This window comes from Schistocerca cancellata, chromosome 11 (genome assembly GCF_023864275.1).
Source record: "Schistocerca cancellata isolate TAMUIC-IGC-003103 chromosome 11, iqSchCanc2.1, whole genome shotgun sequence".
Taxonomy (NCBI): domain Eukaryota; kingdom Metazoa; phylum Arthropoda; class Insecta; order Orthoptera; family Acrididae; genus Schistocerca; species Schistocerca cancellata.
The window spans coordinates 145,522,348-145,547,903 of record NC_064636.1 but is presented as its reverse complement, the minus strand read 5'-3'; positions in this window follow the sequence as shown (position 1 = coordinate 145,547,903).

The following is a 25,556-nucleotide window of genomic DNA, read 5'->3' as shown; positions in this document are numbered from 1 at the left end:
ACTAAAGTGCGCGTCATATATGTTGGCGGCCGAGTTTAGGTTCGTTCTGCGCATCTGACGTCACAAAACACAGTCAGCCAATGAACAGAGAACGACGTTGCCACATCTCGACTGCAGTGCAGAGCACGGACGAGTGCCTTCAGTTTTAGAAACGTTCAGTCATAAATAAAGTAATAGAACAAAAGCAATGTCTTGTAGCATACATTCTTTTATAGAAAGTTTGGAAAAAGCATTCTTTACACCAATTGCTTCATATTCTATTAATTAATTAAACCAAACAAGCAATAAGACTCCTAATTCAGGCGATAGCAAGGAAAGGTGTTTGTATCACTCTCACGAACCGCTTTTTCGCAATAAAGAACAGCGGTAATTGTTTATTTCCTATTGTACTTCAACGAAGCGTGAATAATTCATAGTCATACCAACAGTGTTTGTCAGTATTTTGCGTGAGGTCTTATAGTCCTCATGGCGTTATATAGTTGGACGAGGTGCGTTAGCGTAACGGTTAACGTGTCGGGCTGCTATACGAAAGCAGTCATCATTGCACTGCTCGCCTGCGCAGACACATGGTGTTTCCACTGCTTTGACAAAAACTATTTGGCCCAAAAATTTGATTTTTACACGTCTTCTTGACTGATACCTTCCCCCCATAAATAACTTAATTTTGTTTCGATGTTCAACGCAGTTATTATGCAGCATTAAATGTAGTAAACCATTGCAAGAAATTTTGAAGAGTGCAGGCGAGCAGTGCAGTGACAAAATCGCGCACAGCGCGGAATGGAGGGAGCACGCCTTTGTAGCAGCGAAAGGGTTAATGCGGCCATGGTGGCTTTACTTCATGAACTGCGCGCTCCCCCTAAACGTAAGATTGCGAACTATGCTATACTATGGCGCTGCTTCTATTAGCGTACTTGTGTCTGTGGCGTGCACAATGGCACTGACGATTTCTTAAACAATTCAGTAATACAGGGTGATTCAAAAAGAATACCACAACTTTAAAAATGTGTATTTAATGAAAGAAACATAATATAACCTTCTGTTATACATCATTACAAAGAGTATTTAAAAAGGTTTTTTTTCACTCAAAAACAAGTTCAGAGATGTTCAATATGGCCCCCTCCAGACACTCGAGCAATATCAACCCGATACTCCAACTCGTTCCACACTCTCTGTAGCATATCAGGCGTAACAGTTTGGATAGCTGTTGTTATTTCTCGTTTCAAATCATCAGTGGTGGCTGGGAGAGGTGGCCGAAACACCATATCCTTAACATACCCCCATAAGAAAAAATCGCAGGGGGTAAGATCAGGGCTCCTTGGAGGCCAGTGATGAAGTGCTCTGTCACGGGCTGCCTGGCGGCCGATCCATCGCCTCGGGTAGTTGACGTTCAGGTAGTTACGGACAGATAAGTGCCAACGTGGTGGCGCTCCATCCTGCTGAAATATGAATTGTTGTGCTTCTTGTTCGAGCTGAGGAAACAGCCAATTCTCTAACATCTCCAGATACTGTAGTCCAGTTACAGTAGCACCTTCGAAGAAAAAGGGACCAAAAACTTTATTGGCTGAAATGACACAGAATACGTTCACCTTAGGCGAGTCACGTTCACACTGAGTTGTTTCCCGCGGATTCTCGTCGATTCACTTCTGCCGTACTCAATAACACAAAAAGCTTTCTGTTGAGCGGTCGCCATCTTAGCATCAACTGACGCTGACGCCTAGTCAACAGCGCCTCAAGCGAACAAATGTACAACTAAATGGATCTTTATAGCTCCCTTAATTCGCCGACAGATAGTGCTTAGCTCTGCCTTTTGTCGTTGCAGAGTTTTAAATTCCTAAATTTGTGGTATTCTTTTTGAATCACCCTGTATTAGTCATAGGACCGCCTTCTGGCGTGCTAGTGTTTGAAAGAGTGTTATTTTGTGGCTGGAGTTCCTTCCATCGCCGCAGACGAGTACGAGAACCAGCACGCCAACGGACCAGATGCAGTACATACAGTGAGGTCGCAAATTGCTTCGGCTTATTAGGGCTATAAAGTTAAACTGCTGTGATCACGTTGGTTTATTTCCACTGAGGTTCCACACCACCGTAGATCATCTTTGAAAGCAGTGTCTTCTAGTGTTTGGTACGCAGATGATATCAGTCATTTCGCGTTATTGATATTACATCGCGCAGTCATAATAAGGGGCAGAGTTGGGCCATTAATTAGTAATTTTACTTAGGAAATAAGCAGTAAAGGAAAGAAAAGAAAAATTCGGAGTAGGTATTAAAATCCATGGAGAAGAAATAAAAACTTTGAGGTTCGCCGATGACATTGTAATTCTGTCAGAGACGGCAAAGGACTTGGAAGAGCAGTTGAACGGAATGGATGGTGTCTTGAAGGGAGGATATAAGATGAACATCAACAAAAGCAAAACGAGGGTAATGGAATGTAGTCGAATTAAGTCGGGTGATGTTGAGGGTATTAGATTAGGAAATGAGACGCTTAAAGTAGTAAATGAGTTTTGCTATTTGGGGAGCAAAATAACTGATGATGGTCGAAGTAGAGAGGATATAAAATGTAGACTGGCAATGGCAAGGAAAGCGTTTCTGAAGAAGAGAAATTTGTTAACATCTGGTATAGATTTAAGTGTCAGGAAGTCGTTTCTGAAAGTATTTATATGGAGTGTAGCCATGTATGGAAGTGAAACCTGGACCGTAAATAGTTTGGACGAGAAGAGAATAGAAGCTTTCGAAATGTGGTGCTACAGAAGAATGCTGAAGATTAGATGGGTAGATCACATAACTAATGAGGAAGTATTGAATAGGATTGGGGAGAAGAGAAGTTTGTGGCACAACTTGACCAGAAGAAGGGATCGGTTGGTAGGACATGTTCTGAGGCATCAAGGGATCACCAATTTAGTGTTGGAGGGCAGCGTGGAGGGTAAAAATCGTAGGGGGAGACCAAAAGATGAATACACTAAGCAGATTCAGAAGGATGTAGGTTGCAGTAGGTACTGGGAGATGAAGAGCTGCATCAAACCAGTCTCAGGACTGAAGACCACAACAACAACAACTTAGGAAATGTAAACTTTTTAATATAACTTTTTTTTTAAATCTACAACAAACATATAAGCAGGAACAACGTTTCTCATTTAGTAGGACTAGTTGCCTTCGTCATTCGTTTATGCTTGGATTGAAATTTCTAGAATTAAGAGAGCCTAAGATCTGCTTCAAGGGATAGTCAGACAGGGCCAAATCTTCATTTCAGCGTTTATTATTTTCCGTTGCGCACATTCATTTTACTCCTGTCTGGAGCAGCATCTTGGAAACTAATTTACGCTCAGGACAACACATCCACCCATGCCCGAGGGAAGACTCGAACCTCCGACGGGGGAAGTAGCGCGAACCGTGGCAAGGCGCCTAAGACCAATCGGTTACCCCGCGCGGCTGTTGATAATGGAAGCGAGCCTAAAGGAAAATCAATACACGTTCATAAGATTTGTCGACCTGTAAACAGCGTTCGACAACGTAAAATGGTGCAAGATGATCGAAATTCTAAGAAAAATCTGGTTAAGGTATGTGGACAGACGCATAACATACAATATGTACAAGAGCCAAGGTGGAGTAATAAGAGTGGACGACCAAGAATGAACGGCTCGGATTAAAAAGGGTTGTAATGGTACTTTGATTTCCGCGCCTCCGCCAATACAAAGATATAATTTACGATCGCGCACGCAGAAGTGCGCTGCGCCAGCGCCCGATTTTTATAAATAATTTTGTTCGTCTTTTTACTTTTGCGTAGGTTTCTTGTTTTGAACAACTAATTGATGTGACTCTCTCTCTCTTGTCTTCATACGAAAGACGTGTATTTTTCGGCGATGTGTTGAATGTGCTTTTTGGGTGGAAATTAAAATTACATTACAAAGCGAGGTTGTTTCAATAGTGATCCGAGGTGGTTATCATCAAATTTGTAAACTGATCATGACAGTGGCAACTTGAAGAAGTTCTCAACAGACGGAGAAAAGTGAAAGACGGGTCGTCCTACAAGAGAAATTACGAGGACAGCCATGAAGACTACATTGTAATTAATAACGCGTATCTAACAAGATTATAAGGTAAATTTCAATTGGTTTCTGATGCTATTTCCGTACAGTCGCTTTTTGTAGTGTTGCCGACCCGGTCTGCCATGCACGGTCAAATTACAGCACGATGTCAATCAATAATACGAAGTCCGCCTTATCCGTAACTGAAACCACCAAAATTCCAAACCCAATCAGATTTTCTATTTTATATTTTTCACGGCAGAACCGCGAGGAGAAGGGAACACTACAGGGTGTGAGGGATGTAGTCTTTCGCCCCTACTGTTCAATCTGTACATCGAAGAAGCAATGACGGAAAAGTTTCAGGAGTGGAATTAAAATTCAAGGTGAAAGGATATCAAGGTTACGATTCGCTGATGACATGCCTATCATGAGTGAAAGTGAAGAAGAATTACAAGATCTGCTGAATGGAATGAATAGTCTAATGAGTACAGAATATGGTTTTAGAGACAATTGAAGAAAGACGAAAGTAATGAGAAGCAGCAGAAATGAGAACAGCGAGAAACTTAACGTCAGGATTGATCGTCACGAAGTAGATGAATTCTGCTGCGTAGGGAGCAAAGTAACCAATGACGGACGGAGCAAGGAGGACATGAAAAGCAGACTAGCAATGCCAAAAAGGGCCAAGTGAAGTCTACTAGTATCAAACATAGGCCTTAATTTGAGGAAGAAATATCTGAGAATGTACGTCTGGAGCACAGCATTGTATGGTAGTGAAACACGGACTGTGAGAAGACCGGAACAGAAGAGAATCGAAGCATTTGAGATGCTACAGATGTTGAGAATTCGGTGGGCTGATAAGGTAAGGAAAGAGGAGGTTCTGCGCAGATTAGGAGAGTAAAGGAATATGTGGAAATCACTGATAAGTAGGATGATAGGACATATGTTAAGACATCGGGGAATGACTTGCATGGTACTAGAGGGAGCTGTAGAGGACAAAAACTGTAGAGGACGACAGAGAGGGAATACAATTGGAAGTGCTACTCTAAGATGAAGAGGTTCGCACGGGAGAGGAATTCGTGGCGGGCCGCATCAAACGAGTCAGAAGACTGATGACCCTTCCCCCCCCCCCTCCCCAAAAAGAAAAGAAAACCCTAGCGGAGGACTGGAGTAGGCAGGGCTCCACACCCCTCCCAGAACTTTACTTCTCTTCTTCCTGCTCGCCTCACAGCCTTCCCTGCTGCAAAAGGCGGATGTTCATGCTCTCGACCGGCGGTCACCTTAATGTGTCAGTACGGTGTGCTTCATGAGGACATGCAGCTGTAATGGATGGCTAGATGATAAAGAGTACAGGGTGACACCGAAAAACGGGAATATTTCCACAATCCAAAAAAAGTAGAATTGATGAAGAAAAGAATTTTCATTCACAGTAATTAAAACCTTGCAACTTTGCCATTTACGAAAAATTGATGGCGTTTATCATTTTTCAAAAATTGGGTCCCTTAGATGTACGAATACATTCGTGAAATCTGCTGTTGAGATTCCTTATTGACCGCTGGAACATCTCAGCTGGGATCCTGTGAATTGCATCCCGAGTTCTCTGTTTTAACTCATCCAGGGTTCGTGGCCGAGTCGTGTCGACTTCCGTCTTGAGGTAGTCCCACAACGGAAAAAAAACATCAAGCGGATAAATCTGGCGACGTAGGTTCAAATGGTTCAAATGGCTCTGAGCACTATGGGACTCAACTGCTGTGGTCATCAGTCCCCTACAACTTAGAACTACTTAAACCTAACTAACCTAAGGACATCACACACATCCATGCCCGAGGCAGGATTCGAACCTGCGACCGTAGCAGTCGCGCGGTTCCGGACTGAGCGCCTAGAACCTCGAGAGCACCGCGGCCGGCGGGCGACGTAGGTGGCCACCGAATGTTGCCAAACAATTCTCGCACATATGGCATTAATTGCCGTGCAGTCCGCAGCTCGTGGTCGTGCGCCCGCGTTCGATTCCCAGCGGGGTCAGGGATTTTGTCTGCCTCGTGATGACTGGGTGTTGTGTGATGTCCTTGGGTTAGTTAGCTTTAACTTGTTCTAAGTTCTAGGGGACTGATGACCATAGATGTTAAGTCCCATAGTGCTCAGAGCCATCTGAACCATTTTTTGAATTGCCGTGCAGTGTTCTGATGTCGCTCCGTCCTATTGAAACCAGGCTTCTTGCGCGTTTGGAAAGTTGTTCAATGCAGGTGTAACGGAAGTTCGTAACATCGCCACGTAACGATCGGCATTGACAGCTATTGTGTTTCTCCGTTCATCTGCGAAGAAATACGGACCGATAATCGCATGTGATGAGACACCACACCATGCCGTCACTTTAGTAGCGTGTAAAGGGCGCTCATGAACGTCATTAGGATTTGTGTTTGGCCAGTAACGGCAGTTCTGTCTATTCACATAACTTCATCTGACATCCACAACTACCGAGCGAGGTGGCGCAGTGGTAGCACACTGGACTCGCATTCGGGAGGACGGCGGTTCAATCCCGCGTCCGGCCATCCTGATTAGGGTTTTCCGTGATTTCCCTAAATCGCTCCAGGCAAATGCTGGGATGGTTCCTTTGAAAGGGCACGGCCTTCCCCGTCCTTCCCTAATCCGATGAGACCGATGACCTCGCTGTTTGGTCTCTTCACCCAAACAACCCAACCCAACATCCACAACTTGTTTAGAAATTCATCGTCGTTGTTTATTTTTGATATCATTTGTTGACACACTCCTAATCGTAACCGGTAACAGTCGTCCTTCAATTGTTGCACCATCTGTAGTTTGTACGGATGAAATTTTAAATCGAGAGGAAGGATTATGCAAACGCTCTCCCGGGACATTCCAACCACTGCTGTTTGCTTACGAATTGAACGCCGTGGACTCCGCAAGACAGTTTCCCGTACAACATCAGTGTTCGCTGGAGAACGCACACTTCTCGGTCCTCCTGTTGGTTTCTTCTCGAGGGCAGACCCAAGGCTAGACGCAAATTGAGGCGCGCATAGCACGTGTGACGTGACACGACACTACGGCGCGACGGACATGTTCTGTACACGTCGCGCTGGTCCAACGCATATTGCGACGCGCACACACACACGCTATGTGATCGAAAGTATCCGTATACCTGGCTGAAAATAAAGGTTTCCACTCTCGCAGGCATACGTTCAATCAGGTGCTGGACGGTTTCTTGGGGAATGGCAGCCCATTCTTCACGGAGTGCTGCACTGAGGAGAGGTATCGATGTCGGTCGCTCAGGCCTGGCACGAAGTCGGCGTTCCAAAACATCCCAAAGGTGTTGTATAGGATTCAGGTCAGGACTCTGTGCAGGCCAGTCCATTACAGGGATGTTATTGTCGTGTAACCACTCCGACACAGGCCGTGAATTATCAACAGGTCCTCGATCGTGTTGAAAGATGCAATCGCCATCCCCGAATTGCTCTTCAATAGTGGGAAGCGAGAAAGTTCTTAACACATCAGTGGTAGGCCTGTGCTGTGATAGTGCCACGCAAAACAACAAGGAGTGCAAGCCCCCTCCATGAAAAACACGACCACACCATAACACCACCGGCTCCTAATGTTACTGTTGCCGCTACACACGCTGGCAGATGACGTTCACCGGGCGTTCGCCACACCCACACCCTGCCATCGGATCGCCACATTGCGCACCGTGATTCGTCACACCACGAAACGTTTTCCGACTGTTCAATCATCCAATGTTTACGATCCTTACGCAGAGCGAGGCGTCGTTTGGCATTTAGTGGCGTGATGTGTGGCTTATAAGCAGCCGCTCGACCATGGAATCCAAGTCATGCCTGACTGTCATAGTACTTGCAGAGGATCCTGATGCAGTTTGGAATAGATAGATGTCTGCCTATTACACATTACGACGCTCTTCAACTGTCGGCGGTCTCTGCCAGTCAACAGACGAAGTCGGCCTGTACGCTTTTGTGTTGTACGTGTCCCGTCACGTTTCCACTTCTCTATCGCAACGGAAACAGTGTACCTAGGGACGTTTAGAAGTGCGGAAATCTCACGTACAGACGTATCACACAAGTGACACCCAGTCACCTGACCACGTTCGAAGTCCGTGAGTTTTGCGGAGCGCCCCATTCTGCTCCCTCACGATGTCTGATGACTACTGAGGTCGCTGATATGGAGCACCTGGCAGTAGGTGGCAGCACAATGGGCCTAATACGAAAAAAGTATGTTTTTGGGGGCGTCCGGATTAGAGTGCTGCAACGCGCAGTGTTTGACCGGTCACGGCTCGCCTGTTGACGGGGGGACCGAGCCGCTCGTGTCCGGCCCCATACGACTCGGCTCGGTCACGTACTCGCCCCATGTCTGTTGTCCGGACACGCGGATAACCGAGCGTGACCGGTCACCGCTGACGTCTCACCTCCCCTCGCCACGGCTCGCTGCTCTGTACTGTACTGTACAAATCCAACGCCTCTCTTTCTCTCTCTCTCTCTCTCTCTCTCTCTCTCTCTCTCTCGCTCTCTTTTAATACAAAAGTAACATTTCCAAGAACGGGTACGTGACACAGCTAAATTCATAAAGCACCTGCAAAGTAAAATGATATTTCAGTACTATCGTGGATAGAAGACGAGTCTCATTTCCAAGCAAAAGACATATTTTTCCTTTCATTTATAGGAAACATTAAATAAGTGCTTTCCCTGTAATCTAGAAGACAACCATCTTCTTAAAGAAAGCATACAAAGAACATTAAACATTTACAGACGTAACTTCTCACACGTTTCAATTGATTGCAACATAAACAAAATTATAGTAATTGTTGATCAGCAGGAAATCACTAACGCGTTCCGGATTTAATTGGCTGCGGCAATTTGTTAGTAACTTGCCGGCTTTACTAAAGCACCTTTCACTAGGTGCGCTTGTTGCTGGGATACATAAAATACGTCTTGCAACTGCAGCCAAACCTGGCAGATCTGTTTCATGTCTGCTCCACCACTTTGAGATGTCATCATCATCTCCGGGGTGCATTAAAATGTACAGATCTACTTCATCTGCTGCGGATGATCTGTTGTTCCTCCATTCCTTGAAACGAGCTCTCTTTCTGGGTGGTGATGACACAGAACTTGAGGGATCTATGATAATAAACAAAAGAGACAAGTAATACAGAACTGATACGGAAATCATCGAAACATTTCCGTAAGAGACCGATGACCTCGCTGTTTTGGTCTCTCCCCCCAAACAACCCGACCCCCCGTTCCCATAAAAACGAGATGTTTTACGTTAATGAAATATTATACGAGTCACAACATTCCCGTTTCTCTATAATACACTTTCCACTAACTATGCAAAAACGATTATATTAATGATTGAATGTTGTACCTGCGTACGTAGCACACATTTGTCGCACATTGTTAAGAATTTCCTGCTTTTCACTTATTTCAAGCATATTAAGATAACGGAAGGACGGCCAAAGAAACGATCTTTGTGAGGTTTCTTGCAACTGTGTTTCTTTAAATGAGTGGTTCCCGACTGGAATAACAATAACGTGGAGCAGTTTATGCACGATACGTACCCAGTAGACGCAATGTTTTATCTATAACCAACAGAAATGTACTCCATACTTGGCTTTTTAGACCTTCCCGTTTCTTTAACGTGTAAGCATTGGTTTCAGTCTTACGTCTTACTACACTGGCTTCCTCGCGCTGCATGATTACAGAGAGGGACACACCACAAATAAGAAGCCCGTACTAGCTGCAGTGTCACACGGATAATGACACGTGTAATGTGTTTGAAGTTATGTGCTACGTATTCGGTCACGGCTTTATGCTCGGTCGCAATAACTAGTGCGGGTAGCCTATCCAGTTAGGGTGTGCTCGCCCCACCTCGTATTTTGTGGTCGCTTACTCGGTCATGCAGGACTCTAGTCCGGATACTTTTGATCTCATAGTGTACTTCTTGCGCATCACTTGGCGACGCTCTGCCCTGACAGAACCAAAGCGTGCGCAGCCTATTCTCCTCAAACGATTTACAGAAACTATTCACTGAAAATATTTGACTTTTGCCTTATGTTATGTTAACCGGGGACCTATAAGCGACGGAGAGGTTCCGTCCCCGCCACAGCCGCCGTGGTCCACCACCCCACGACGGCTACCGCAGTCCACTTCACCCCTCCGCCGCCCCACACCGAACCCAGGGTTATTGTGCGGTTCGGCCCCCGGTGGACCCCCCAGGGAATGTCTCACACCAGACGGGTGTAACCCCTCTGTTTGCGTGGTAGAGTAATGGTGGTGTACGCGTATGTGGAGAACTTATTTGCGCAACAATCGCCGACATAGTGTAGCTGAGGCGGAGTAAGGGGAACCAGCCCGCATTTGCCGAGGCAGATGGAAAACCGCCTAAAAACCATCCACAGACTGGCGTGTTCGTGCCGGGGACCAGGCGCTCCTTCCCGCCCGGAAAGCCGTGCGTCAGACCGCACGGCCAACCCGGCGGGCTGACTTTTGCCTTACTTGTAGCGTTATATGTCAGCTTCGTGGCGAAGTGCTCACCATCTCGCTAATGGTCATACTTATTGTGATATACACATTTTAGTAAGACGCTAAGTTTGCAATGAAAAATAGGGGTCGCTATGATTTTGGGTTTGGTGCGTATAACACCACATGTTGCTGTGTATGAAATTTAGCGAACATATTGAATTTTTGTTTAGACTTTGGAGGTGGTCTCTGTCTCCGATCTCTAGAAAATGGATCCTATGTAGCGCATTCACTCCCGATTTCACGCCCACGGCAATGAAATATTCACAACAGCTCTCATATCTCCTAAACCGCTCGAGACATCGAAACGAGATTTTGGCGAATAATGGCATACAAGGAGGAGAGTCCTTTGCCAGTTCGTAAACACACTGAACTTCCTTACCTGTGACGATATATCAGAAGCTGTACTATCTATTTTATTTTTTTCATTCCAGTGACTGTAATTCTTTAAGAATTATCGACAGCTAGTGAGACAAGAGTTTCCTTGTATGAGAATAAACACGAGGTTTCTTCTCTTATGTTACCACAAACCGACACAATGAGGTTTTTCGTAAGCTATTACTTGTTTAATGAGACACTCTGTTTCAGAATTCAGTCATAATAGCTGCTGCAAAAATGAGTTTGTGCAAATTGTAGTGTGTTTTGGCAAAAGAAGTACTCTCAAACCTGTCAACAATAGAAATGTGGCCGTTACTCGTAAGCGGTGATGCTTGTCGAATGAGAAAAGGTTAACAATTCACACAAAAATAAATCGCCATTCTGTTGGAATTTTCTTGGAATCCCCATAACTCATCGTACGAGGGCAGTTCAATAAGTAATGCAACACATTTTTTTTTCTCGGCCAATTTTGGTTGAAAAAACCGGAAATTTCTTGTGGAATATTTTCAAACATTCCCGCTTCGTCTCGTACAGTTTCATTGACTTCCGACAGGTGGCAGCGCTGTACGGAGCTGTTAAAATGGCGTCTGTAACGGATGTGCATTGCAAACAACGGGCAGTGATCGAGTTTCTTTTGGCGGAAAACCAGGGCACCTCAGATATTCATAGGCGCTTGCAGAATGTCTACGGTGATCTGGCAGTGGACAAAAGCACGGTGAGTCGTTAGGCAAAGCGTGTGTCATCATCGCCGCAGGGTCAAGCAAGACTGTCTGATCTCCCGCGTGCGGGCCGGCCGTGCACAGCTGTGACTCCTGCAATGGCGGAGCGTGCGAACACACTCGTTCGAGATGATCGACGCATCACCATCAAACAACTCAGTGCTCAACTTGACATCTCTGTTGGTAGTGCTGTCACAATTGTTCACCAGTTGGGATATTCAAAGGTTTGTTCCCGCTGGGTCCCTCGTCGTCTAACCGAACACCATAAAGAGCAAACGAGAACCATCTGTGCGGAATTGCTTGCTCGTCATGTGGCTGAGGGTGACAATTTCTTGTCAAAGATTGTTACAGGCGATGAAACATGGGTTCATCACTTCGAACCTGAAACAAAACGGCAATCAATGGAGTGGCGCTACACCCACTCCCCTACCGAGAAAAAGTTTAAAGCCATACCCTCAGCCGGTAAAGTCACGGTTACAGTCTTCTGGGACGCTGAAGGGGTTATTCTGTTCGATGTCCTTCCCCACGGTCAAACGATCAACTCTGAAGTCTATTGTACTACTCTTCAGAAATTGAAGAAACGACTTCAGCGTGTTCGTAGGCACAAAAATCTGAACGAACTTCTCCTTCTTCGTGACAACGCAAGACCTCACACAAGTCTTCGCACCCGAGAGGAGCTCACAAAACTTCAGTGGACTTTTCTTCCTCGTGCACCCTACAGCCCCGATCTCGCACCGTCGGATTTCCATATGTTTGGCCCAATGAAGGACGCAATCCGTGGGAGGCACTACGTGGCTGATGAAGAAGTTGTTGATGCAGTACGACGTTGGCTCCGACATCGACCAGTGGAATGGTACCGTGCAGGCATACAGGCCCTCATTTCAAGGTGGCGTAAGGCCGTAGCATTGAATGGAGATTACGTTGAAAAATAGTGTTGTGTAGCTAAAAGATTGGGGAATAACCTGGTGTATTTCAATGCTGAATAAAACAGCCCCTGCTTCAGAAAAAAATGTGTTGCATTACTTATTGAACTGCCCTCGTATTTTTAACATTGAGCGACCGGCATGGAAACTTACCAAAGGCTTTTATTCCTTCTCTTGATCTGAGCAGTATTAAAATAATGACGAGCGTTCCTTCAGGTGGAATTATAGGCACATGCCAGAACAATAAACAATTGGTCTGGCGCACAACACAGTGGTCAGTGTATTGTCAGCAGCGGAGGATAATGCACGCAACGGGAATGCACAAGCTAGCCATGAGTGCCTTGTGAGCTGAAGTTCGAAAAACATTGTCATGAAAGTATATCTGCCTTTGTCAGCAGTACATTTCAACAAATTAAATATATCTAACGATGACACTCTTTTAGGACCATTTTCTTCATTTGTGTAGCCTGTTGTATAATTAGTTTATTAATGCTGACAATGTGCACGCAACAATTGAAATGCTTTTTCTCATCACGGCGAACCAATTAAAACATTATTTGTGACTGCTTTTCAACTGTTTCTAGCTTGCAGTGGAAATGTGATGTTCACATGGATGTGGTACAGTGTGTCGTATTACATTATTACATCCTTATCCAAGTAATCACAGTGAGACTTCTACAGATCTTGGACGCTTTTTATCAGGAGCACAAAGAGGTCACATCTGTGGAGATTATCCCTTTCCAAATTTTTGTAACAGAGGAGAAAATTAGAGGCCTTCAGGCCGATTTGAGCAGAGCGAGGGAGGAACTGATGAGGTTAAGGGGTGAGGAGGGTAAACGGCGGTGGGAAGTGGTAGCTGGTAACAGGGCCCACAGAAACAGGACAGTGTCTGACAGTTTCCCAATTGGCACAACCAATAGATTTGCCTTACTACCACAGTTAAGGGGCTCCGGAACGCCCTATACTTGCAATGTTAAAATAACGCTTATAAATTACATCTTTCCTCACAAAGTATTTGAGGTAGGAAGTTGAACTTTTTACAGATTATTTATTGGAATATGGGCTACAACTTCACACAGGGATTTTACAAAATTTTAGTTCAGTTATTAAAGATGATTTTTTTTCAATTGTAATGAAAATTCACAACATTTTTTCCAATTTTTTATTTGTATATTCAAAAATATACAGTTTTTTGGAAAAAGGCTGTGTTAAATTATGCAGAAGGTACTGTGTAACATTTACTGAAAGTCTGAAACAGATATGTTTGGAAGATCCTTAGAAAACATGTAATTAGTATGAGAAAATAAAAGTTTTGGGAATCGAGCGACAAAGATTGGATTAACTTTTTAGTGCATTCCAGGTCCATAGGATGGATTATCTTCATTCTCTGCAAACTCCTCCTCCAGCTTCCTCTTGTTCCTCCTCCTGTTTACTCTTGCTTGTATTTCTAGACTCTTTACAGCCCTGTCTGCAGCCCGAAGGCGTTCCTTGTCTAAAGCAAGCATCGCTCGTACCATGTTAGAACCTATCTTCATTCCCATATTTCTAAATACCTTGCACCTTACAATGTTGCCATCATTGAAAGTCGCAACAGCATCATACACACCAAAGTGAAGTGTTTCTATTCCAACAAATACAGTCTTGGGGATTCACGACCATATAACACTATTTATACTTTCATTGGGGTTTTGAGTTTTTCTGTGAATACACTTTTTCAACAGTTCAGGTGCTGCTAAGTCTCTGAAAATAGGTTAGCCACAACACATACTTTATCTCACATCACTAAAATGTACCTGATGAACACGGACGTTAATAATAACACCATTTGACAGCAGTTTAACAGCGCCAAAGTGGGTCACGCCCATGTAGAACACATTTCAAAAAAAATTTAAAAATATTTGTAGTCTTCGGAATTGAATAAATTATATATCTATTAAAAGGTAATAGTCTGCAGATTCAGAAAACGCAAAAAAGTAAAAATTGAACTTTTCATGATTTTGAGCCTTTCCGGAGCCCCTTAAGTAAGGGAGAGGCTCCAGTAGAAGTAGATGTAGTTAAGATGCAACAGAATCTCACTAGGAAACCAACTGTTTCCAAAAAAGTAGAAGGTAAGAGGAAAGCTCTGTTGCTAGGTAGCAGCCGTGGAAGAGGTGTGGGCCAGATTTTGCACGAAAAATTAGGTGACAGGTACGAGTGCAAGCCAAGTGCAAGTCTTAGCCAGGCGGTAGAGGATATAGGTTCGTTGTGCAAGGGTTTCTCAAACCAGGATCATGTGATGATAGTGGGTGGAGTGGGAAACAGTATTGATAGGGATCAGGGCTACACTATTGAGTGTGAACTGGTGAAAATAGCCTCAGCAACGACCCATATCATTGTTGGGCTGCTTGCTTTCGTGCGGCATGATCGGCCCCAGTTGAACCGCTCTGTCAGGAGGATAAATATGGAGTTGGATCAGTTGTGTAGGACGGCCACACTGTCAGACATTGGATTGGTTCCTGTCGAGGCTATTGATAGGGGGGATTTCACAAGGCATGACCTACACCTCAATAGGAAAGGGAAGGGTAAACTGGCAGGGTTGTTAACGAAATCCGTAGGGGGGACAATAGTACTCATGGATGTACCTCTTTTTTAGACTAATATCAGTGTCCAATGAGAAGTTCAGGCAGGCAGGTGCTAAAGAGGTCCGAAACTCACAAGATTCTCACAACAGTAAAGTAAATAATAATGTTACCAAATTTAACCAAAATATTGGTGGATTAAAGAAAAAAGTAGATTCTCACAAAAGTAAAGTAAAAAATAATGTTACAATTTTTCACCAAAATATTCTGGGATTGAAGAATAAAGTAGATTAGCTCCTGGTTTGTTTAGATGACATTGAATCTGATAATGTAACAGATATACTATGCTTGTCTGAGCATCAAATTGTGTCTGATATGGAAAAGGTAAAAATCAGTGGTTATAAACTAGCTGTACATATGAGTAAAAAGAATAAGGTGAGAGGAGGAGTTGCCATATATGTCAAAAGTTGTCACTGTGTAAAAATCTTAGATACAAAAAAGTTTTGTCTAGAGCAACATATAGAAGCATGTGCCTGTCAGCTTAAACTGAAGGAGGGCTCTTTTATCATTGTAACAGTATACAGATCCGCTTCAGGAAACTTTCATTTATTCCTGGAAAACTTGGATGCCTTGTTGTGCTATCTGTCAGATAGGGGAAACCAAATTATTATTTGTGGGGACTTCAATATTGATTCACTGAAAGGGTGTAATAGGAAGAATGACGTGGAAGTCTTGCTCGGTTCTTTCAATTTGACATCTGTCATTGATTTTCCTACTCAGGTAGTAAAGGACAGCAGCACATTGATAGATAACACTTTTATAGACCAAGATAAGTTTAAAAACATAAATTCTTGTCCTGTTGAGAATGGTTCTCAGCTAGTTACAGTATTCGACATAGCTCCATTCTGTAATTCAAAACTATCCTCCAAAGTTATGCATTCAATTAATGACTAACAATTAGAAATTTCAGGGACAATCTTCAGCAGTTAGACTGGAATGAGGTGTACAAGGAACCTGACGCTAATTTAAAATATAACTTATTTCATGATACACTTGTAAGAGAATTTGAAAACTGTTTCTCCAAGAAAGTAGTTAAATCTGAATTATAAAAAACCATACAAAAAACTTTGACTTACTTGTAACCACAAAAGGGAACTGTACCTAACAACAAGAAAGTGTAATGACCCAGAAACAGTCAAATATTATAAAAACTACGGTGCTACATTAAGGAAGGTTATTAAAAAATCCAGAATCATGTGCATCATGTCTGACATTAATACCTCTGATAACAAAATGAAAACAATTTGGAATATTATTACAAGGGAGACAGGGCAACCAAGAGTACAGGATGACGTCATTACCATCAAATCGAATAGAAACTTGACAAACAACAAGCCAGAAATCGAAAGCATTTTGAATAATCATTTTTTAAATGTTGTAGAGAAAATAGGATCTAAATATTCATTAGAAGAAGCAAGGCAGTTAATGGAAGAGGCCTTACCCACACAATTTGATACAACTGAAATTCCACCCACTTCTCCTTCTGAAATTAGGAAGATAATAAACTCTCTCAAGAATAAAAGCTCACATAGAATCGATGGCATTTCCAGCAGGATAATAAAATCTTGATCCCAAGAGATAAGTGGGATTGTTAGCCACATATGTAATAGCTCTCTGAAGCAGGGTATTTTACCAGATAGGCTGAAGTATCCCATTGTTAAACCACTGCATAAAAAAGGGGTTACGTCTGATGTCAACAACTACGGCCCAATCTCTCTTCTGACTGCTTTATCCAAAATTCTTGAAAAAGTAATGTATTGTAGAGTAGCTTCACACCTTCATAAAAATAAAGTTTTAACAAAATGTCAGTTTGGTTTCCAGAAAGGTTTTTCAATGTAAAATGCTATATGTACTTTCATTTATGAAATATTAAATGCTCTGAGTAACCGGAAGTCACCCATTGGGATTTTTTGTGTCTATCAAAGGCTTTTGACTGTGTAAATAATGGAATACTTCTAGATAAGTTCAAGTTCTGTGGTATGAATGGGACAGCGCTCAAATGGTTTAAATACTTAAATGGAAGAGTGCAGAAAGTTGAAATAAGCAGTTCACATAATATGCAAAAAACTGGTGATTTCTCAAACTGGGGGACAATCAAGAATGGGGTGCCGCAAGGTTCGGTCTTGGGTCCTCTGCTGTTCTTAATATATGCACTACTGGCCATTAAAATTGCTACACCACGAAGATGACGTGATATAGACGCGAAATTTAACCGACAGGAAGTAGATGCTGTGATATGCAAATGATTAGCTTTTCAGAGCACTCACACAAGGTTGGCGCCGGTGGCGACACCTATAACGTGCTAACATGAGGAAAGTTTCGGATTTCTCATACACAGACAGCAGTTGACCGGCGTTGTCTGGTGAAACGTTGTTGTGATGCCTCGTGTAAGGAGGAGATGTGCGTACTATCACGTTTCTGACTTTGATAAAGATCGGATTGTAGACTATCGCGATTGCGGTTTATCGTATCGCGAAATTGCTGCTCGCGTAGGTCGAGATCCAATGACTGTAAGCGGAATGTGGAATCGGTGGGTTCAGGAGGGTAATACGGAACGGGATCCCAACGGCCTCATATCACTAGCAGTCGAGATGACAGGCATCTTATCTGCATGGCTGTAGCAAATCGTGCAGCCTCGTCGCAATCCCTGAGTCAACAGATGGGGACGTTTGCAAGACAACAACCATCTGCACGAACAGTTCGACGACGTTTGCAGCAGCATGGACTATCAGCTCGGAGACCGTGGCTGCGGTTACCCTTGAAGCTGCATCACAGACAGGAGCGCCTGCAATAGTGTACTCGACGACGAACCTCGGTGCACGAATGGCAAAACGTCATTTTTCCTGATGAATCCAGGTACTGTTTACAGCATGATGATGGTCGCATCCGCGTTTGGCGACATCATGGTGAACGCGCATTGGAAGCGTGTATTCGTCATCGCCGTACTGGCGTATCACCTGGCGTGATGGTATGGGGTGCCATTGGTTACACGTCTCTGTCACCTCTTGTTCGCATTGACGGCACTTTGAACAGTGGACATTTCAGATGTGTTACGACCCGTGGCTCTACCCTTCATTCGATCCCTGCTAAACCCTACATTTCAGCAGGAAAATGCACAACCGCATCTTGCAGGTCCTGTACGGGCCTTTCTGGATACAGAAAATGTTCGACTTCTGCCCTAGCCGGCACATTCTCCAAATCTCTCACCAACTGAAAACGTCTGGTCAATGGTGCCCGAGCAACTGGTTCGTCACAATACGCCAGTCACTACTCTTGATGAACTGTGGTATCGTGTTGAAGCTGCATGGGCATTTGTACCTGTACACGCCATCCAAGCTCTGTTTGACTCAATGCCCATGCGTATCAAGGCCGTTATTACGGCCAGAGGTGGTTGTTCTGGGTAATGATTTCTCAGGATCTATGCACCCAAATTACGTGAAAATGTAATTACATGTCACTTCTAGTATAATGTATTTGTCCAATGAATACCCGTTTATCATCTGCATTTCTTCTTGGTATAGCAATTTTAATGGCCAGTAGTGTATTAATGACTTGTCATTCTGCTGGTACTTTTTGCCGATGATACAAGTATAGCTATCACAGCCAACAGACAAGAATTAGCTGATGAAATTGTAAACGACGTTTTTCAGAAAATCATTAAGTGGTTATCTGCAAATGGGCTCTCATTAAACTTTGACAAACCACAGTATATACAGTTTCACACAGTAAATGGAATGACACCACTAATAAATTTAGTCTTCGATCAGAAATCGGTAGCTAAGGTATCATATTCAAAATTTCTAGGTGTATGCATTGATGAGGGGTTGAACTGGAAAAAACACACTGAAGATCTGCTGAAACGTTTGAGTTCAGCTACTTATGCTATTAGGGTCATTGTAAATTTTGGCGATATACATCTCAGTAAATTAGCTTACCACGCCTACTTTCATTCTCTGCTTTCATATGGCATCATATTCTGGGGTAACTCATCATTGAGTAAAAGAGTGTTCATTGCACAAAAGCGTGTAATCAGAATAATTGCTGGATCTCATCCAAGATCATTTTGCAGACACTTTTTTAAAGAGCTAAGGATCTGCACTCACAATGTATGTATATTCACTTATGAAATTTGTTATTAACAGTCCGAAGGAATTCAAAAGTGATAGCAGTGTAAATGGCTACAACACTAGGAGAAGGGATGATCTTCACTACTCAAGGTTAAATCTGACTTTGGCTCAGAAGGGGGTAAATTATGCTGCGACAAAAGTCTTTGGTCACTTACCTAATAGCATCAAAAGTCTGACAGATAGCCATATAGCATTTAAAAGGAAATTAAAAGAATTTCTGAATGGCAACTCCTTCTACTCATTAGATGAATTTTTGAATATAGTAAGTGGGTAATTTCCCCACACCCCACCTAAAAAAATTAAAAATATTAAGCGTCATGTGATATTTTGTGTAAGGTAATATCTTGCATAGACACCTTTTATTAACCTGACACGTTCCACATCATTACGAAGTGTCGTATTCATGATCTATGGAACAAGTACTAATCTAATCTACTAGGCAGCGAGAAGATAACCTTGTTTTACTTTCCTGCTTTGCTTCTTAATCACATGATTTTATAATACTCCTTGCTTCCTTATTCACTACCCTCTGTCCCTTCTTGCAATCTGAAAACATCGCGGAAGCATGTGATACAATTCCAGTGACCAATGGCTCACCAGTTACTGAAGTATGCATTTTTCTTGACAGAAGAAAAACAAAACAAAGCAAAACTATACAGATACAAATGTATAATGTACTAACGAAAAAAACTGGAGCGTTTAAATGGAGAAAAAAGAAACACTACACAAAGGCAATAAAATTTAGTATATAGTAAGGCAATATTTATCGTATGGACAGTACTACCACTGCTCATATGCGCCTGCCGATGTGATCATATGGCCGGGCTACTTTTCCGCTCCCTGCCTCAAATTTTCCCCGGTGCTAGCGAGGCGAGAAACTGTGCCGCAACCACAACGCCGCGCGACTTGGCGCAGGCGCGTGTCGCGTCCCAGTCGCGTCGCGTCACAGTTTGCGCGGCCCCATTTGAACCTGTATTGTTACAAAAACGGGCGCTGCGCTGCAGCACGAGCTATGCGCTTCCAGCGTAAACACCACTTCACGCATTGTCTGTACAGTAGACTTGCCCACTGTTTCTATGTTCCGGTACAGTATATCGATACGTGTAACTGTTTCAGTGTTTTGAAACGGCTATGTTTCACTGTTTCGAAACAGTGGTGTTTCATTCCACTCTGTGTCGGACAACGGGACCATATTCGATCCCGAGCCAGCCACAGAAACTGTATCGTTGTTTCAGAATAACGCTGTTTCAGTCCACTTGTGGTTGGAACGGACTAATTGTATCGAAACAGTGATGTTTCATTTCGCTTTGTATTGGACGAGATTCGGGCACGGCACAGATACGGAAATACGTTTAATATAATACTTCATCAAACTCTTTCAAGAGTGTCGAAATCTTTTTGACACACAACAGCATGAAGCTTAAGATTTCCGAAAATAAAGATTCGTTTCTAATTGACTGCTCTATTCCGAAATGGCGTAGTATATGCTCTATAAACACTAACAGACAATAAAATAAAGCACACTATTCGCATTCAAAATAATACTTCTTTGGGGTAACTCAATGTGGTCAAGTACCATCTTCAAGTGGCAGAAGAAAGCAGTCAGGTGCATTTTAGGACTAGCACCAAGACAAAGTTGCAAAAACCATTTTCGAGAACTAAAGATAATCACACTACCTAGTATATACATTTATAATTGTTTAATATATGCTAAAGAGAATGTAAAGAACTTTAACTTAAGATCTGAAGTGCATGTTCATAATACTCGAAATAATAGTAAAATAGACCTACCATACACAAGGCTGACATTGACACAAAAGAGCCATAAACACCTTAGATTAAAATGTTATAACAAACTCCCAAAAGCTGTGAGCGAACTACCGATGAATAACTTTAAGCAGACAATAGAAGTGTGGCTCAAATGTACGCCATATTACTCACTTGATGTGTTTCTATACAGTGACACAAAAGAGATATGCTACATGAAACAAAAAAACTGCCATGTGAATTATACATATATGTTTGTGACAGTAATGTACTTATATGGATACATAAGATGTACCATAAATATATCTTCATACTATTGTATATTTAACTATGATCTATTATTATTATTATTACTATTGTGAATGAATAATTGTGGTATCATCAATATCTGCTTGCCCTGCACAGGTACAATTATGTACAATAATAATTATTGTAATTTAAAAAAAATGTATTGAACACACTGACGATGCCAATTGTATGGAAAACATATTGAAAGGCAAATAAAGATTCTATTCTATTCTATTCTAATAAAAGTGTGAAAAACATTCAGTTAAATTACACATCTCCTATAATATATGCTTCTCTGTTTATCTACAGTAATCATATTAAAAAAACGCAACTAAACCTACAACATTTTGAATTAAAAAAGCTGGCAGTTTTTAGACATATACGTAAATTGGATGTACTTTCAAGCAATGTGATTGACGGATCATTGATGATGTAATGGTGAACGGGAAGGGCTGGGAAGCATGGTGAATTTATAGTAATGATTCGAAACACCTTGAGGGACAAAATTTTTTTTCTTTTATACTTTATTTATTCGAATTATGTGGGTTTATTTGTGAGTCTATAGTCAATGTGCCTATTGTCCACAACGATTTTTTTTGTGTGAGCATGGATATTAGCAGGCCAGGTATATATTATCCATACTAACGAAATGTGGGAATCCCAATAGCGTATCCGTTGTTTCTGCAGTTTATTTCAGCCTCCAGTACCGTCCGTGTTGGTTCTTCTGTCTTCAGCTATGGCATTACAAAGCCCGGTGTGGGATTATTTTATGAAGATAAATCTTGAGAAAATTAAAAGTAACTAGTGCTCGACAGTGTTGTCGTTTAAAAGTAGTTCAACTTCTTGCTTAAACAGACACTTGCGACATAAGCATCCAACAGTTAATTTAAGTGAAACTCGTTCGAAATCAGTTTTTATGAATCTGGACAGTGACGAAGCCAGTTCAGTTTCCACAGCAACTGTTCAGGAATCTGCCATTTCAGTGCCTGTGCGTCAAGATGAACCATCTGTTCAAGAAATACCCAGCACTTCCACCAGTTCAGTTCTGGGTAGGTGTGGTAGACAAACAAAGATTACTGGATTTGCATCAAGACCAGTGCCATCATCCAAACGAGCCAAAATAGACGAACAGAGTTTAAGACTTTTTGTTAAAGAATACCTTCCATTTAATGTAGTTGAGAGTGTAGAGTTTAGAAAAATGACTTCTTTATTAAATGAAAACTATGTACGTTCCAGTAGAAAAACACTCTCCCACAGTTTACTCTCTCAAGTGTTCGACAGCACACTAGCTGCATCCTACATGTGCATTACAACTGATGGATCGACATTTGTGAAAAATGAGAATTATATTGCAGTGACTGTTCACTTTATTGATGAAAACTGCAATCTGAAGTCATATTTGTTATCTAGTTTTAAATTCCATGACAAGCATACGGCAGAAAACATTTCCAGTGAATTACGAAATGTGACTTCAACTTGGGGTATTACCAATAAAATTGTAGCTTGCACTGAAGATAATGCACCTAATATGGTGAAGGCAGTGATGATGTGCAAATGGTGGCATGTACCTTGTTCTGCACATACAATGAATTTAATTGTGCAAGCAAGCCTTGAACCAATTACAGACACAAGGGCAAAAGTGAAGTCAATAGTGGAATTTTTCAAAAGAAGTCCTCAAGCACTTGAGAAGTTACACAATATTCAGAAGTAAGCTTCCCTATTTGAACATCAAAACAAGATTGCCTTGCGAGATGGAATTCCACATATGAAATGTCTGACAGGCTTTTGAAAATCAAAGAGCCTTTATAAGCACCCTTGCCATCCTCAGTGTGGATTCACAAACAAAACTGTTCAATGAAGACTGGTCAGTTATTGAAAAATCTTGTGAACATGTCACAACAGAAATTGATAGTGAAAGAAATGTAACCTTGTCAAAAGTTGTCTTATTAAGCAAAGGTTTACAAAGTCATTGTCTGAGACTGAAAAACTCAGATCACAGCAATGAAGCCACTAATACAGTAACTGCTAAACTTGAGGACGGAATCTGTACCCGCCTCGTTCAAAAGTTTGCAGATAAAGCAATTGCTTGTGAAGCAACATTATTGGACCCTCGCCTCAGGGAGCATGGTTTTCCAAAACTGGGCATCGATTAAAAGATAAGATGTCACAATTAACAAGTGTTGTGCAATACGACAGAAACCCACTCGGTGTTCTAGAGAAAATCCACCACCAGCAAAACCAGTTGTGGTGAGCACATTCACCTCTAGCAATGGCAACATTTGGCAAGATTTTGACCAATCTGTAGGTGGCTTGATCCAAAGTGTAGACAATCCACGTGCTGCAAGTATAGTCGAGCTTGATAAATATATGAAGATGCCACTGATACACAGATCACAAGATCCATTGCTCTGGTGGAAAGAAAATCATGTGTTGTTTCCTACACTGTTGAAATAATGAAATGACGTCTTTGTGTTATGGCCACCTCTGTTCCATGTCAGCGCATATTTTCAAGGCAGGGGCAGACAATAACAGACAGACGATCCCGTCTTTCAAGCGAAAAAGTATCAAAAATGATATTTCTAAACTACAACTTAGAATAGATACAGCAGATCTATTCAGAAATGAAACAGTAAAATTTCAATTGATTTCTTTCTTCTCTGGACAGAGTGCACTGAATTTATATTTGATTGTATTTTGTTTAGTCCACTAAAGTGTGCATGTAGCTACCTTACAAGAACATTTTTCTCAAATTTGTTGCACACAGAAAACACGTTTTTACTCACCATTCAGTGAGTTTAATTTTTTTTTGAGTATGTTATTTATTCATTCATGTGTTTGAGAATAATTGTCTGTTTTGTGTATGTATATGTTTGTGTGTTTATTTTTGTAAATGTGCTGTGTTTGGTTATTACACTATAGGCATCTTGATACTTATGTATGATAAATAATTCTCAGGCAAATCAACAATGGTAATTCGATACTTTTGTTTTTGGCGTTCAGATAGTGTGATAAAAATTGCATTTCAACAGCAACATAACTCCATCTCTGATTTCCTGGTGAAGTTTATAATAAAATGGTAATACATCTGCTTGCTGTGAGTACTTGAGGCAACTCCATGTACCTGTACCTCAAACAAACTTCTTTAGCAAGAAATATAAGTGGTGTAGAGGCAGCTCTGCCATGATACAGGTATCACAAAGGCATTACACTGTATGAATTGTTTTAAATTTTAGTCTGGATTTTATACTTCAAAGAAACATACCTATCTCTGCATTTCAGTTACCTTGAAATTCCAATTCTATCAAGTGTACTTACTATGAGATGTATCCAGCTAACTTGTGAATGTTTGTTGAGAAACTGCCATACTTGACCATTGTGATATATCCTCCAGTCTGTTACGGTGATTTTTTGATCTGTGTGCATCAGTCACTTTGCATCCTGCTCTGTGTGACAAACAATGGAAAATTTAACTGTGAGTAATAAAAGTGTGAGTGGCACACTCGTAAATGTTAATTCAGTGCCTCGCTTCCCAGAATGTTATCTCAATAAATTATATCTCATGACATGCCTTTTCAAGAGCAAATAAAGATTATCACTCATAAAACCTATCAAAATTATGCACTAGAATACAACGAAACGAGTTTGGCAAAATCTGTTGTGCCAAACATATTTAGTCTGAGGAAATATGGAACTGCAAAGACGCCTAAGTGAAAGTTTCATACTTTATGCTATATGATTGGCGGTCTCGCACCTCATTTGTGTTTTTGTGACAATATTTATACAGTAGACACTCAAGATGATATAATGTGAAGGCCTATACTATTACAAAACACAAACTGTTTCACTGTTTCGAAACATTACATTGCACTGTTTCATTTGTTTCGAAACAGTTGTGTTTCAGTTTGCCAATCTCTACTGTACAGTGTGTAAACTTTTAGATGGCAGACCTCTCCCCAGTCCTGAATCGGTAGAAGTCGGTAAACGTCGGGAGGCTTCGGTAGGCACGTAGTCTCGACTGCTGCCAACATTACGTAGCTGACTGTTGTACAAGGTAGCCAGTGTCGTCTGTTTCGTCATTGTTTTGCACTGTACTGTCCTGCGTGATTTTATTGTGCAGTTGTGCTAAACATTATCAAAATGAGTGAAGAGGCAGTTGCTGGCCCATCTCGAGAGTCGCCA